The sequence below is a fragment of the Bos grunniens genome, chromosome 21 (genome assembly GCF_055505025.1).
Source record: "Bos grunniens cultivar Pamir isolate PY7600 chromosome 21, Bosgru_T2T1.0, whole genome shotgun sequence".
Taxonomy (NCBI): domain Eukaryota; kingdom Metazoa; phylum Chordata; class Mammalia; order Artiodactyla; family Bovidae; genus Bos; species Bos grunniens.
In genome coordinates this window covers 31,675,620-31,687,733 of record NC_141185.1, presented here as the reverse complement: position 1 = coordinate 31,687,733, position 12,114 = coordinate 31,675,620, and the positions used below count along the sequence as shown (strand labels likewise).

The 12,114-nt window shown below is 36.6% G+C and overlaps 1 long non-coding RNA gene across 1 annotated transcript in view; it reads right to left on the bottom strand.

Annotated features, from left to right (window-relative positions):
- LOC147349335 (uncharacterized) overlaps positions 1–11,671 on the bottom strand; it is a 47,638-nt gene extending 35,967 nt beyond the window's left edge. The window contains exon 1 of the long non-coding RNA XR_015150198.1: positions 11,632–11,671. This is a non-coding gene — a long non-coding RNA (uncharacterized LOC147349335). The remainder of the gene's footprint in view (positions 1–11,631) is intronic.
- Positions 11,672–12,114: the final 443 nt, after the last annotated feature.

Genomic DNA, 12,114 nt, shown 5'->3' with positions numbered 1-12,114 from the left:
ACAGGGATCAAGACCATCCCCATGGAAAACAAATGCAAAAAAGCAAAATGGCTGTCTGTGGAGGCCTTACAAATGGCTGTGAAAAGAAGAGAAGTGAAAAGCAAAAGAGAAAAGGAAAGATATAAGCATCTGAATGCAGAGTTCCAAAGAATAACAAGAAGAGATAAGAAAGCCTTCTTCAGCAATCAATGCAAAGAAATAGAGGAAAACAACAGAATGAGAAAGACTAGACATCTCTTCAAGAAAATTAAACATACCAAGGAAACATTTCATGAAAAGATGGGCTCAATAAAGGACAGAAATGGTACGGACCTAACAGAAGCAGAAGTTATTAAGAAGAGGTGGCAAGAATACACAGAAGAACTGTACAAAAAAATTTTCATGACCCAGATAATCACTATGGTATGATCACTGATCTAGAGCCAGACATCCTGGAATGTGAAGTCAAGTGGGCCTTAGGAAGCATCACTACGAACAAAGCTAGTGGAGGTGTTGGAATTCCAGTTGAGCTATTTCAAATCCTGAAAGATGATGCTGTGAAAGTGCTGCGCTCAATATGCCAGCAAATTTGGAAAACTCAGCAGTGGCCACAGGACTGGAAAAGGTCAGTTTTCATTCTAATCCCAAAGAAAGGCAATGCCAAAGAATGCTCAAACTGCTGCACAATTGCACTCATTCTCACATGCTAGTAAAGTAATGCTCAAAATTCTCCAAGCCAGGCTTCAGCAATATGTGAACCGTGAACGTCTTGATGTTCAAGCTGGTTTTAGAAAAGGCAGAGGAACCAGAGACCAAATTGCCAACATCTGATGGATCATCGAAAAATCAAGAAAGTTCCAGAAAAACATCTATTTCTGCTTTATTGACTATGCCAAAGCATTTGACTGTGTGGATCACAATAGACTGTGGAAAATTCTGAAAGAGATGGGAATACCAGACCACCTGACCTGCCTCTTGAGAAATCTGTATGCAGGTCAGGAATCAACAGTTAGAACTGGACATGGAACAACAGACTGGTTCCAAATAGAAAAAGGAGTACATCAAGGCTGTATATTGTCACCCTGCTTATTTAACTTCTATGCAGAGTACATCATGAGAAATGCTGGTCTGGAAGAAACACAAGCTGGAATCAAGATTGCAGGGAGAAATATCAATAACCTCAGATATGCAGATGACACCACCCTTATGGCAGAAAGTGAAGAGGAACTCAAAAGCCTCTTGATGAAAGTGAAAGAGGAGAGTGAAAAAGTTGGCTTAAAGCTCAACATTTAGAAAATGAAGATCATGGCATCCGGTCCCATCACTTCATGGGAAATAGATGGGGAAACAGTGTCAGACTTTATTTTGGGGGGCTCCAAAATCACTACAGTTGGTGACTGCAGCCATGAAATTAAAAGATGCTTACTCCTTGGAAGGAAAGTTATGACCAACCTAGATTGCATATTCAAAAGCAGAGACATCACTTTGCCAACAAAGGTTCGTCTAGTCAAGGCTATGGTTTTTCCTGTGGTCGTGTATGGATGTGAGAGTTGGACTGTGAAGAAGGCTGAGTGCCGAAGAATTGATGCTTTTGAACTGTGGTGTTGGAGAAGACTCTTAAGAGTCCCTTGGACTGCAAGGAGATCCAACCTGTCCATTCTGAAGGAGATCAGCCCTGGGATTTCTTTGGAAGGAATGATGCTAAAGCTGAAACTCCAGTACTTTGGCCACCTCATGTGAAGAGTTGACTCATTGGAAAAGACTCTGATGCTGGGAGGGATTGGGGGCAGGAGGAGAAGGGGACGACAGAGGATGAGATGGCTGGATGGCATCACTGACTCGATGAACATGAGTCTGAGTGAACTCTGGGAGTTAGTGATGGACAGGGAGGCCTGGCATGCTGCGATTCATGGGATCGCAAAGAGTTGGACACGATTGAGGGACTAAACTGAACTGAGCTGAAAGTGAAAGTGTTAGTCACTTAGTCATGTCCGACTCTTTGTGAATCCCACAAAGGCTCCTCTGTCCATGTTCTTCAGGCAAGAATACTGAAGTGGGTCGCCATTCCCTTCTCCAGGAGATTTTCTCGACCCGGGGATGGACCTGGGTCTCCTGCATTGTAGGCAGATTCTTTACCATCTGAGCCATCACGGAAGCCTATAATGCCTGCTTTTCAAAGTGGAGGAACTAGAACATCCAGTAGCTAGCAGTTCCTAGAGACTTTCAGGCACTTCCCCAGTGGCTTAGCAGATAAAGAATCCACCTACAATCCATGAGAGACCTCCAATTATTATTTGAGAGGAAGAAAGGCGAGATTCACAGAAGATCCAGACAGCTAGGACTGTGAAAGCCTACTAATAGCATAGTTGGTACAAAATGGCAGCCATTTCAAGGGCAGATATTTCACACGGTCATGCGAAATGCTGTTTAGCAAATGGTCAGCTTCTTCAAAATTTATACTCAGAAACTAGCTGGACGGCTTTAAATTCTAGGTAGGAGACTCGGGAATTATGACAGAAATCTGGGTAGATAAGAATGATGAGTTAAGTTAATCCAGCCCCCAATTATTTTGGAATTGAGGGACCTGTCTCAGAATAGAATCAGTTATAACTCTCTACTTAACAGTTGAAGAAAGGACAGATCAGGTGGTACAAAAATCTGAAATTAAACTTACAACCTAGGGCAGCCAAGCTCTGAGCTAACAAGTTCAGGCATAATTCAAGATCATCTGCCCATTAAGAAGAACATAGTATTCTAGGGTTATTACAACAGAGAAGCATTTGGCCTGAGAGAATTTTAAAAAGAACCTGATGGGAGAGTCTTATATGGGGGCATGAAAAATTTAAGAAAGCATCTTATTTAGAGATTCAAATATGTATTCAGTTCAGTTCAGTTCAGTCGCTCAGTCGTGTCTGACTCTTTGCGATCCCATGAATTGCAGCACGCCAGGCCTCCCTGTCCATCACTAACTCCCAGAGTTCACTCAGACTCACGTCCATTGAGTCATGATGCCATCCAGCCATCTCATCCTCTCTCGTCCCCTTCTCCTCCTGCCCCCAATCCCTCCCAGCATCAGAGTCTTTTCCAATGAGTCAACTCTTCGCATGAGGTGGGTAAAGTGCTGGAGTTTCAGCTTTAGCATCATTCCTTCCAAAGAACAACCAGGACTGATCTCCTTCAGAATGGACAGGTTGGATCTCCTTGCAGTCCAAGGGACTCTCAGAGTCTTCTCCAACAGCACAGTTCAAAAGCTCAATTCTTTGGTGCTCAGCCTTCTTCACAGTCCAACTCTCACATCCATACATGACACTGGAAAAACCATAGCCTTGACTAGATGGACCTTTGTTAGCAAAGTAACATCTCTGCTTTTCAATATGCAATCTAGGTTGGTCATAACTTTTCTTCCAAGGAGTAAACGTCTTTTAATTTCATGGCTGAAGTCACCATCTGCAGTGATTTTGCAAACACCCTCTTTCAACAACACCAGAGAAGACTCTACACATGGACATCACCAGATGGTCAACACCGAAATCAGATTGATTATATTCTTTGCAGCCAAAGATGGAGAAGCTCTATACAGTCAACAAAAACAAGACCAGGAGCTGACTGTGGTTCAGATCATGAACTCCTTATTGCCAAATATGTATTAATATAAACATAAAATGTTGACTTCAGTTACACTGATGTTCAAGAATTGACTCTATTCTTATAAAATATTCTGAAAAGGACAAGGAAGGGTTCTCAATTCTTAGTTCACCAGACTGGCTTTTAGGCGAAGTGAAAACAAATAGAAAAATACAGGACTCCATGACTATGACACAAAGACAAACAGACACCAGAGGGTTTAAAGCCAAATCCCACATTACTAAACTTTTCATAAATGTGTTGATGCTGATCTGTCCTTTCAGAATAACTTGATGCTATTCTGAAAACTGAAGTGATCTAAGTTGTTAGAAGTATTTATTTATTATAAACTCTAGAAATAAGACAGAGTCTAATATTAATAATCATCATCATTATGAACAAAATTATAGTCACAGGCTCCCTTCACAAAGCATTTCATACTATTTGAGTCAAGAAACTATCACTGAGCTTTTTCTATATTCAAAAGAAAAAGTCCCATGACCACTAGAGTGCTGCAAGGGTCTGTCACACATAATTAGAAAACTCAACAGAGTTTGGAAACAAAATGAAGATTATGTAGCAGAATATTTAGCATACTAAATTATTTCTTTAATTTTCATGAACATTTAGACACAAAGAAAAGGTGTGATAACTCTCTGCAAAAATGTTCCTATTATTATTATTTTTTTGACTGAATAGATTGCCACTTTAAATTGTATTTCTATACACAAAAATCAGTCTCAGATTGAAAATACAACTCAATAGGTCAATTTAGAAAACATCAATTTAAATCCACATTTTAAAGAACATGTGAATTATGCAATGTGAGATGCTTTTGAATTTTCACTTAGGTCACACAGGAATCCAGTCTTTTAAAATATTTATGAGTAAATTACATTTCAAAGAATATCTCTGGACTTGTATAATTTTCACAAGTAAAGGGATCCCAACTTGGGGTACTGCTCTGTTACTATTGGACTTAACTGCCTTTCTAAGTAGTTGTCTGATGGACAAATTCAGAACATTACTATATTGAATATTATTAAGTAATTGCTGAGGATAGGGTGATTTTTCCACAGAAAAATCAATCTTCAAACTTCCTCACATACAAAACTCTTTGCTTACCTCTTATTTACTCAGTGGCAGAGAATAACTCACTGGATGGTCTGTTTGAATATTTTTTCACTTTTCATTACACTCCTGATCTATTTGACTCCATAGTCTTAGTCCTGGATTCCAATACCGCATACCATTTTTATATGATAGATTACTGAAGAAAACAGAAATACATTTTCCAGACAGTAGGAAGTAATACTGTGTATGTGCATACATGTATACATAAGGTATGAGCTCTTCATATGTGGTGATTGTATGTTTACATAGCATATATACATTTTACTTGTAATGGTTACATATCCCCAAAATGTAGGAGACTATCTTTGTGCACATTCAGTGTAGTTATTTTTTTAATAAACAGATTCACCTTCTTTCTCATCATTGTTGATAAGACTCCCTACAGAAAACTAACTTTGACACCATCAATATAAACAAGCTAGTATAGTTCTTCAAATGGAATCCTTTGTACCCATCAATGACAGAATGTGTGGAAAATTTATTTCATAGCTCAGAGAATTTCTGTGTCATCTTGACTTTTATGTGTCCAGATTCTTTATTCTGCTTTTCAGATTGCTTTGCTTATTCCTATAAGCTTCTTGCACTCAGTAAATGAATTTAGTTTCTCAGCTGGGCTCAAGAGATCTATTCTTATATTTTTCTCATCTATCTTAATTCCTTAAGGGTTGACTGCACTTATTCACTGCTAACATATTATCAGGGGATTTTCACCTTTTCAAAGAGATATCAAGATGTGCATTTTATGATATGCCAATAATACTTGTGGGAACAACTATAATTTTATTACTCCAGAACTTGCATGGAAGTTACATTGTATTTCTAATCATAATTCTGAGTATAATCCTTGATTAAAAGTTTCCCTTTCATTTCACAATGCTGTTTTAAGTATATAAATTGGGTTAATATTCTGTTACACAGTTTTGTCAATATAGACAAGTTTCCATGAGTTATGATGATCTAATATGGATTCTTCCTTTCTTCATCTAGTATCTTTCCTTTTAGTTCTCTGAAACTTGGTGCCTTTAGAAGGTGAGCAAGATAAAGACTGAAACTCCTGCTTATCTAATACAATTCACTGGAAACATTGATAAGTTTTGGTGAGTGTGGAAATAATTATCTGTGGAAAAGAAGGTTTGACAGTTATGAAATATATGTCTATTTATGATCCAAAAGCTTTCTCCTCTTACTTCAAATGATAATTTTTTATTGTAAAATAAATTTAAATTATGTTTATTTCTGTTTAATTATGAATTTAATAGCCACTATAATTTGTATACTTAGCAATTCTAACTCCTTGAACTTGAAATATTTAAGTTTTCAGGATTAAAGAAAACACTGTAAATATAATTTATGTTGCACTTACCCTATAATTGATGCATGAATACATAAAAATAAAATAAATAAAATCTAATTCTATGAGAGTACTTTATAGATTGTAATGATTATTTATCCAAAATTAAATCGTATAAAATTATATTTACTACATAACTTTAGGCAAAGTTTTAGAATATGCATTGTAAGTAAAGCATTACATCAAGAAAATGAGAAGAAAACCAGACTGAGACAAAATAGTTGCAAATGAAGCATCTGATAAAAGACTGCTATCCAAAATATACAAAGAATGCTAAAAACTCAACAATAAGAAAAAGAACAACTGAATTTTTAAAAATGGGCAAAAAGCTTGAAAATATACCTCACCTCAGAAGATATAAGGATGGCAAGAAATCATATGAAGAGGTATTCAACACTACATTAGGAATTGTAAGTTAAAACAACAATGAGATACCACTACACATGTATTAGAATGGCAAAAATCCAGAACACTGACTACATTGTATGCTGGTGAGGATGTGAGCAACAAGAACTCCCATTCATTGCTGATGAGAATGAAAATGACACTGCTACTTTGGAAGACAGGTTGGCAATTTCTTATAAACTTAACGTTTTCTTACTATATGATTCAGCAATTGCACTCCTTTGTATTTACCCACATAAACTGAAAATATATTTTTACCCCCAAAACCTGTACATGGATGTTTACAGCAGCTTTATTCATAATTACCAAAATTTGAAAGCAACCAAGACAGTCAGTCTTCCATAGATGAATGGATGAATAAACTGTGCTATTTTGAGACATAAGTGAAACAAAAAGGAATAAGTGATGCATAAAGACTTTCTCAGAAAAATAAAAAAGTAATTTGTTACCAGTAGATCTGCCTTGTATGAAACAGAAAAGGAAATTTTTAGAGAGAAAGAAAATGATGAGTCAGAAACCTGATCTATGTAAAGTAAGGAAGAGCATCAAACATGGAATAAAGTGGGTTTTTGTTTTTTTTTTTTTTGACCTGCTGCACCGCTTTATCAAACCCAGGTCCTGGCAGTAAAAATGCTGAGTCCGAACCATTGGACCACCAGAGAATTCTCAGAATAAATGAAGATTAAATATACCTTTTTAAAAAAATATTCTTACTTGGTCTAACTGATAAAATTTTGTTCAAAATATAATAGCATAATACATCTGAATATATATATATATGCTTATAGATACCTATATGCTTATGTATAAGTGAAATGAATAAAGTAATACAAGTCCTGGAAAGGGGGTATTAGAATTTTTTTGTTATTTTAAGGTTCTTACCCATAAAGTGCTATGAATTTTAGAAAGTAGGAGATATTAATTGAAAATATACATTATGAATCCTCTAGAGAGTCTGACACGACTGAGCGACTTCACTTTCACTTTTCACTTTCATGCATTGGAGAAGGAAACGGCAACCCACTCCAGTGTTCTTGCCTGGAGAATCCCAGGGATGGGGGAGCCTGGTGGGCTGCCATCTGTGGGGTCGCACAGAGTTGGACACGACTGAATCGACTTAGCAGCAGCAGCAGCAGCAGCAGAGACCACCAAAAGTGGAGGTGGGCTGGGAAGTACAACAACTAATGTTTTAAGAAAGGAGAGAAAAACAGAAACATATAAATTGCTCAGATACAACCACAAAGGAAGAATAAAAGTAGAAGGCAAAAATATAAAGAAGAAAAGCAACAAATAAAAAATAAAAATAAATATGGGAAATATTAATTGCAATATATAGAAATCCTTTGAATATCACCAGCTTAATGCACCAATTAAAAGAGATTGTCAGAGTGGATTAAAAACAAGACCCAACTTTGTGTTATCTACAAGAAACCCACTTTAACTATAAATACTTCTGTAAATTAAAAGTAAACATATGAAGAGAGATATACCATATTAACACTAATTAAAAGACAGTGGAACAGTTATATTAATTTTAGACTGAGCAGGCTTCACACCAAGGAAAGTTATCAGGGGTAAAGAGTGGCATTGCATAATGATAAAGAGGTCAGTTCTCCAAGAAGACATAATAATACTTAATGTGTACACAACTAACAACAAAGCATCAAAACATTAAGATAAAAATTAATAAAATTACAAGGAAACACAAATGAATCCTCTATTAGAGTTGGAGATTTCAACACACTTCTGTCAGAAATGGACAGAGTCAGAAGGCAGAAAAATCAATAAAGTCATAGTTAAGCTCAACAATATCACTAGTTGACTGGATATAGTGGACATCTATAGAGTATTTCATCCAACAGTAACAGAATATACATTCTTCTCAAGCTCACATGGGACATCCTGGGCCACAGGCAGGCCTTACTTATTTATTTATTTATTTTTTTAAATTTTATTTTATTTTTAAACTTTACAATATTGTATTAGTTTTGCCAAATATCGAAATGAATCCACCACAGGTATACCCGCGTTCCCCATCCTGAACCCTCCTCCTTCCTCCCTCCCCTCCCCTCCTTCTGGGTCGTCCCAGTGCACCAGCCCCAAGCATCCAGTACTGTGCATCGAACCTGGACTGGCGACTCGTTTCATACATGATATTATACATGTTTCAATGCTATTCTCCCAAATCTCCCCACCCTCTCCCTCTCCCACAGAGTCCATAAGACTGATCTATACATCGGTGTCTCTTTTGCTGTCTCGTACACAGGGTTATTGTTACCATCTTTCTAAATTCCATATATATGTGTTAGTATACTGTATTGGTGTTTTTCTTTCTGGCTTACTTCACTCTGTATAATAGGTTCCAGTTTTATCCATCTCATCAGAACTGATTCAAATGTATTCTTTTTAATGGCTGAGTAATACTCCATTGTGTATATGTACCATAGCTTTCTTATCCATTCATCTGCTGATGGGCATCTAGGTTGCTTCCATGTCCTGGCTATTATAAACAGTGCTGCGATGAACATTGGGGTACATGTGTCTCTTTCCCTTCTGGTTTCCTCAGTGTGTATGCCCAGCAGTGGGATTGCTGGATCATAAGGCAGTTCTATTTCCAGTTTTTTAAGGACTCTCCACACTGTTCTCCATAGTGGCTGTACTAGTTTGCATTCCCACCAACAGTGTAAGAGAGTTCCCTTTTCTCCACACGCTCTCCAGCATTTATTGCTTGTAGACTTTTGGATTGCAGCCATTCTGACTGGCATGAAATGGTATCTCATAGTGGTTTTGATTTGCATTTCTCTGATAATGAGTGATGTTGAGCATCTTTTCATGTGTTTGTTAGCCATCTGTATGTCTTCTTTGGAGAAATGTCTATTTAGTTCTTTGGCCCATTTTTTGATTGGGTCATTTATTTTTCTGGAATTGAGCTGTAGGAGTTGCTTGTATATTTTTGAAAATGAGTATACTACCGAAAGCAATTTATAGATTCAATGCAATCCCTATCAAGCTACCAAAGGTATTTTTCACAGAGCTAGAAATTATTTCACAAATAATTTCACAATTTGTATGGAAATACAAAAAACCTCAAATAGCCAAAGCTATCTTGAGAAAGAAGAATGGAACTGGAGGAACCAACCTACCTGACTTCAGACTCTATTACAAAGCCACAGTTATCAAGACAGTATGGTACTGGCACAAAGACAGAAATATAGATCAATGGAACAAAATAGAAAGCCCAGAGATAAATCCACGCACATATGGACACCTTATCTTTGACAAAGGAGGCAAGAATATACAATGGATTAAAGACAATCTCTTTAACAAGTGGTGCTGGGAAATCTGGTCAACCACTTGTAAAAGAATGAAACTAGAACATTTTCTAACACCTTACACAAAAATAAACTCAAAATGGATTAAAGATCTAAACATAAGACCAGAAACTATAAAACTCCTAGAGGAGAACATAGGCAAAACACTCTCTGACATACATCACAGCAGGATCCTCTATGACCCACCTCCCAGAATATTGGAAATAAAAGCAAAAATAAACAAATGGGACCTAATTAAACTCAAAAGCTTCTGCACAACAAAGGAAACTATTAGCAAGGTGAAAGGCAGCCTTCAGAATGGGAGAAAATAATAGCAAATGAAGCAACTGACAAACAACTAATCTCAAAAATATACAAGCAACTCTTACTTATTTAAAATAATAGAAATCAGGGACTTCCCTAATGGTACAGTGGTTAAGACTCTGCCTTTCAATGCAGGGGACATGGGTTTGATCCCTGGTCAGGGAGCTAAGATACCACATGCCTCAAGGCTAGAAAGTCAAGCCATAAAACATAATCACTATTGTAACAACTGCAATAAGTACTTTAACAATGGCCCACATTAAAAAAAAAAAAAAAAACTTAAAAAAAAAAGAAATTGTATAATGTTTGTTCTCAGAGTACAATAGAATTAAACTAAACATTGAAGATAGCTTGGAAAATCTCCAAATACTTGGAAATTAAAACATACACTTCAAACAACGTATGGGTCAAAAAGAGAAATCACAAGAGATTTTCTTAAAAATACTATATATCATAAACCAAATGAAAACAGACATCAAAATTTGCAGGATGCAGTGAAAGTAGTGCAGAAAGAAAATTTTATACCATTGAAAGTATGTATTAAAGAATAAGAAATATCTAAAATCAGTAATCTAACTTTCTACCTTAGAAAACTAGAAAGTAAAAGAAAAAAAAATAAATCCAAAGTAAATAGAAGAAAAGAAATAGTAAAAATTAGAGGCGACAGTCATTGAAGCTGAAAACAGGAAAGCAGTGGAGGAAATCAATGAAACCAAAAGCTGGTCCCTTGAAAACATCAATAAAGAAATAAGGCTCTATCAAGTTAACTAAGAAAAAAAAAAAAGAGATAGAGGGTAAAAATTACTACTGCTACTGCTGCTAAGGCGCTTCAGTCGTGTCCGACCCTGTGCGAACCCATAGACGACAGACCACCAGGCTCTGCCCTCCCTGGGATTCTCCAGGCAAGAACACTGGAGTGGGTTGCCATTTCCTTCTCCAATGCGTGAAAAATGAAAAGTGAAAGTGAAGTCGCTCAGTCGTGTCCGACTCTATGCGACCCCATAGACAGCAGCCTACCAGGCTCCTCTGTCCATGGGATTTTCCAGGCAAGAGTACTGGAGTGGGTTGCCATTGCCTTCTCTGTACAAATTACTAATATTCGTAATAAAAGAAGAAACACCACTACAGATTCCATAAACATTAGAAGGATAATAGCAAATTCTATGAAAAACTCTATACCCACAAGGCAATGGCACCCCACTGCAGTACTGTTGCCTGGAAAACCCCATGGATGGAAGAGCCTGGTAGGCTGCAGTCCATGGGGTTGCACAGAGTCGGACACGACTGAAGCGACTTAGCAATAGCAAAGCAATGAAATGTATCAATTTGTTCAATGATACAATGTTCCAAAACTCACACATAAGGAAACAGATAATCTGAATAGGACTCTATCTATGAAAAAACTTAGTATCTTTAGAAACAAAAATATATTAGGCCCCAATGGTTCACAGGTGAATTCTACCAAACTTTTAAGAAAGAATTATAGAAATTCTCAACACTTACTGTCATCCTTATGTATCCAGGAGATTTGTTTCAGGACTCTGGAAAATATTAAAATGAGATGTTAAAGTCCTTTATTTAAAACATTGTATTTTCATATAACTTACACACATCGTCCGGTATATATTAACTCATTTCTAGATTATAATACCTAATACAATGTAAATGCTATGAATGCATATACCTTGTTTTATTTGTGCTTCACTTTATTGTACTTTGCAGGTATTGCATTTTTTACAAATTGAAAGTTTGGGACACCATACATTAAACAAGACTATTAATAGCATTTTTTCAGCAGTATCTGCTCACTTTATATCTCTGTTGCACATTTTGGTAACTGTCAATAATTTTTCAAACATTTGCATTTTTACTTTATGTGTTATGATGATGTGTGATAATTCATCTTTGTTGTTTCAGTTCAGTTCAGTTCAGTCGCTCAGTTGTGTCCAATTCTTTGTGACCCCATGAATCACAGCACGCCAGGCC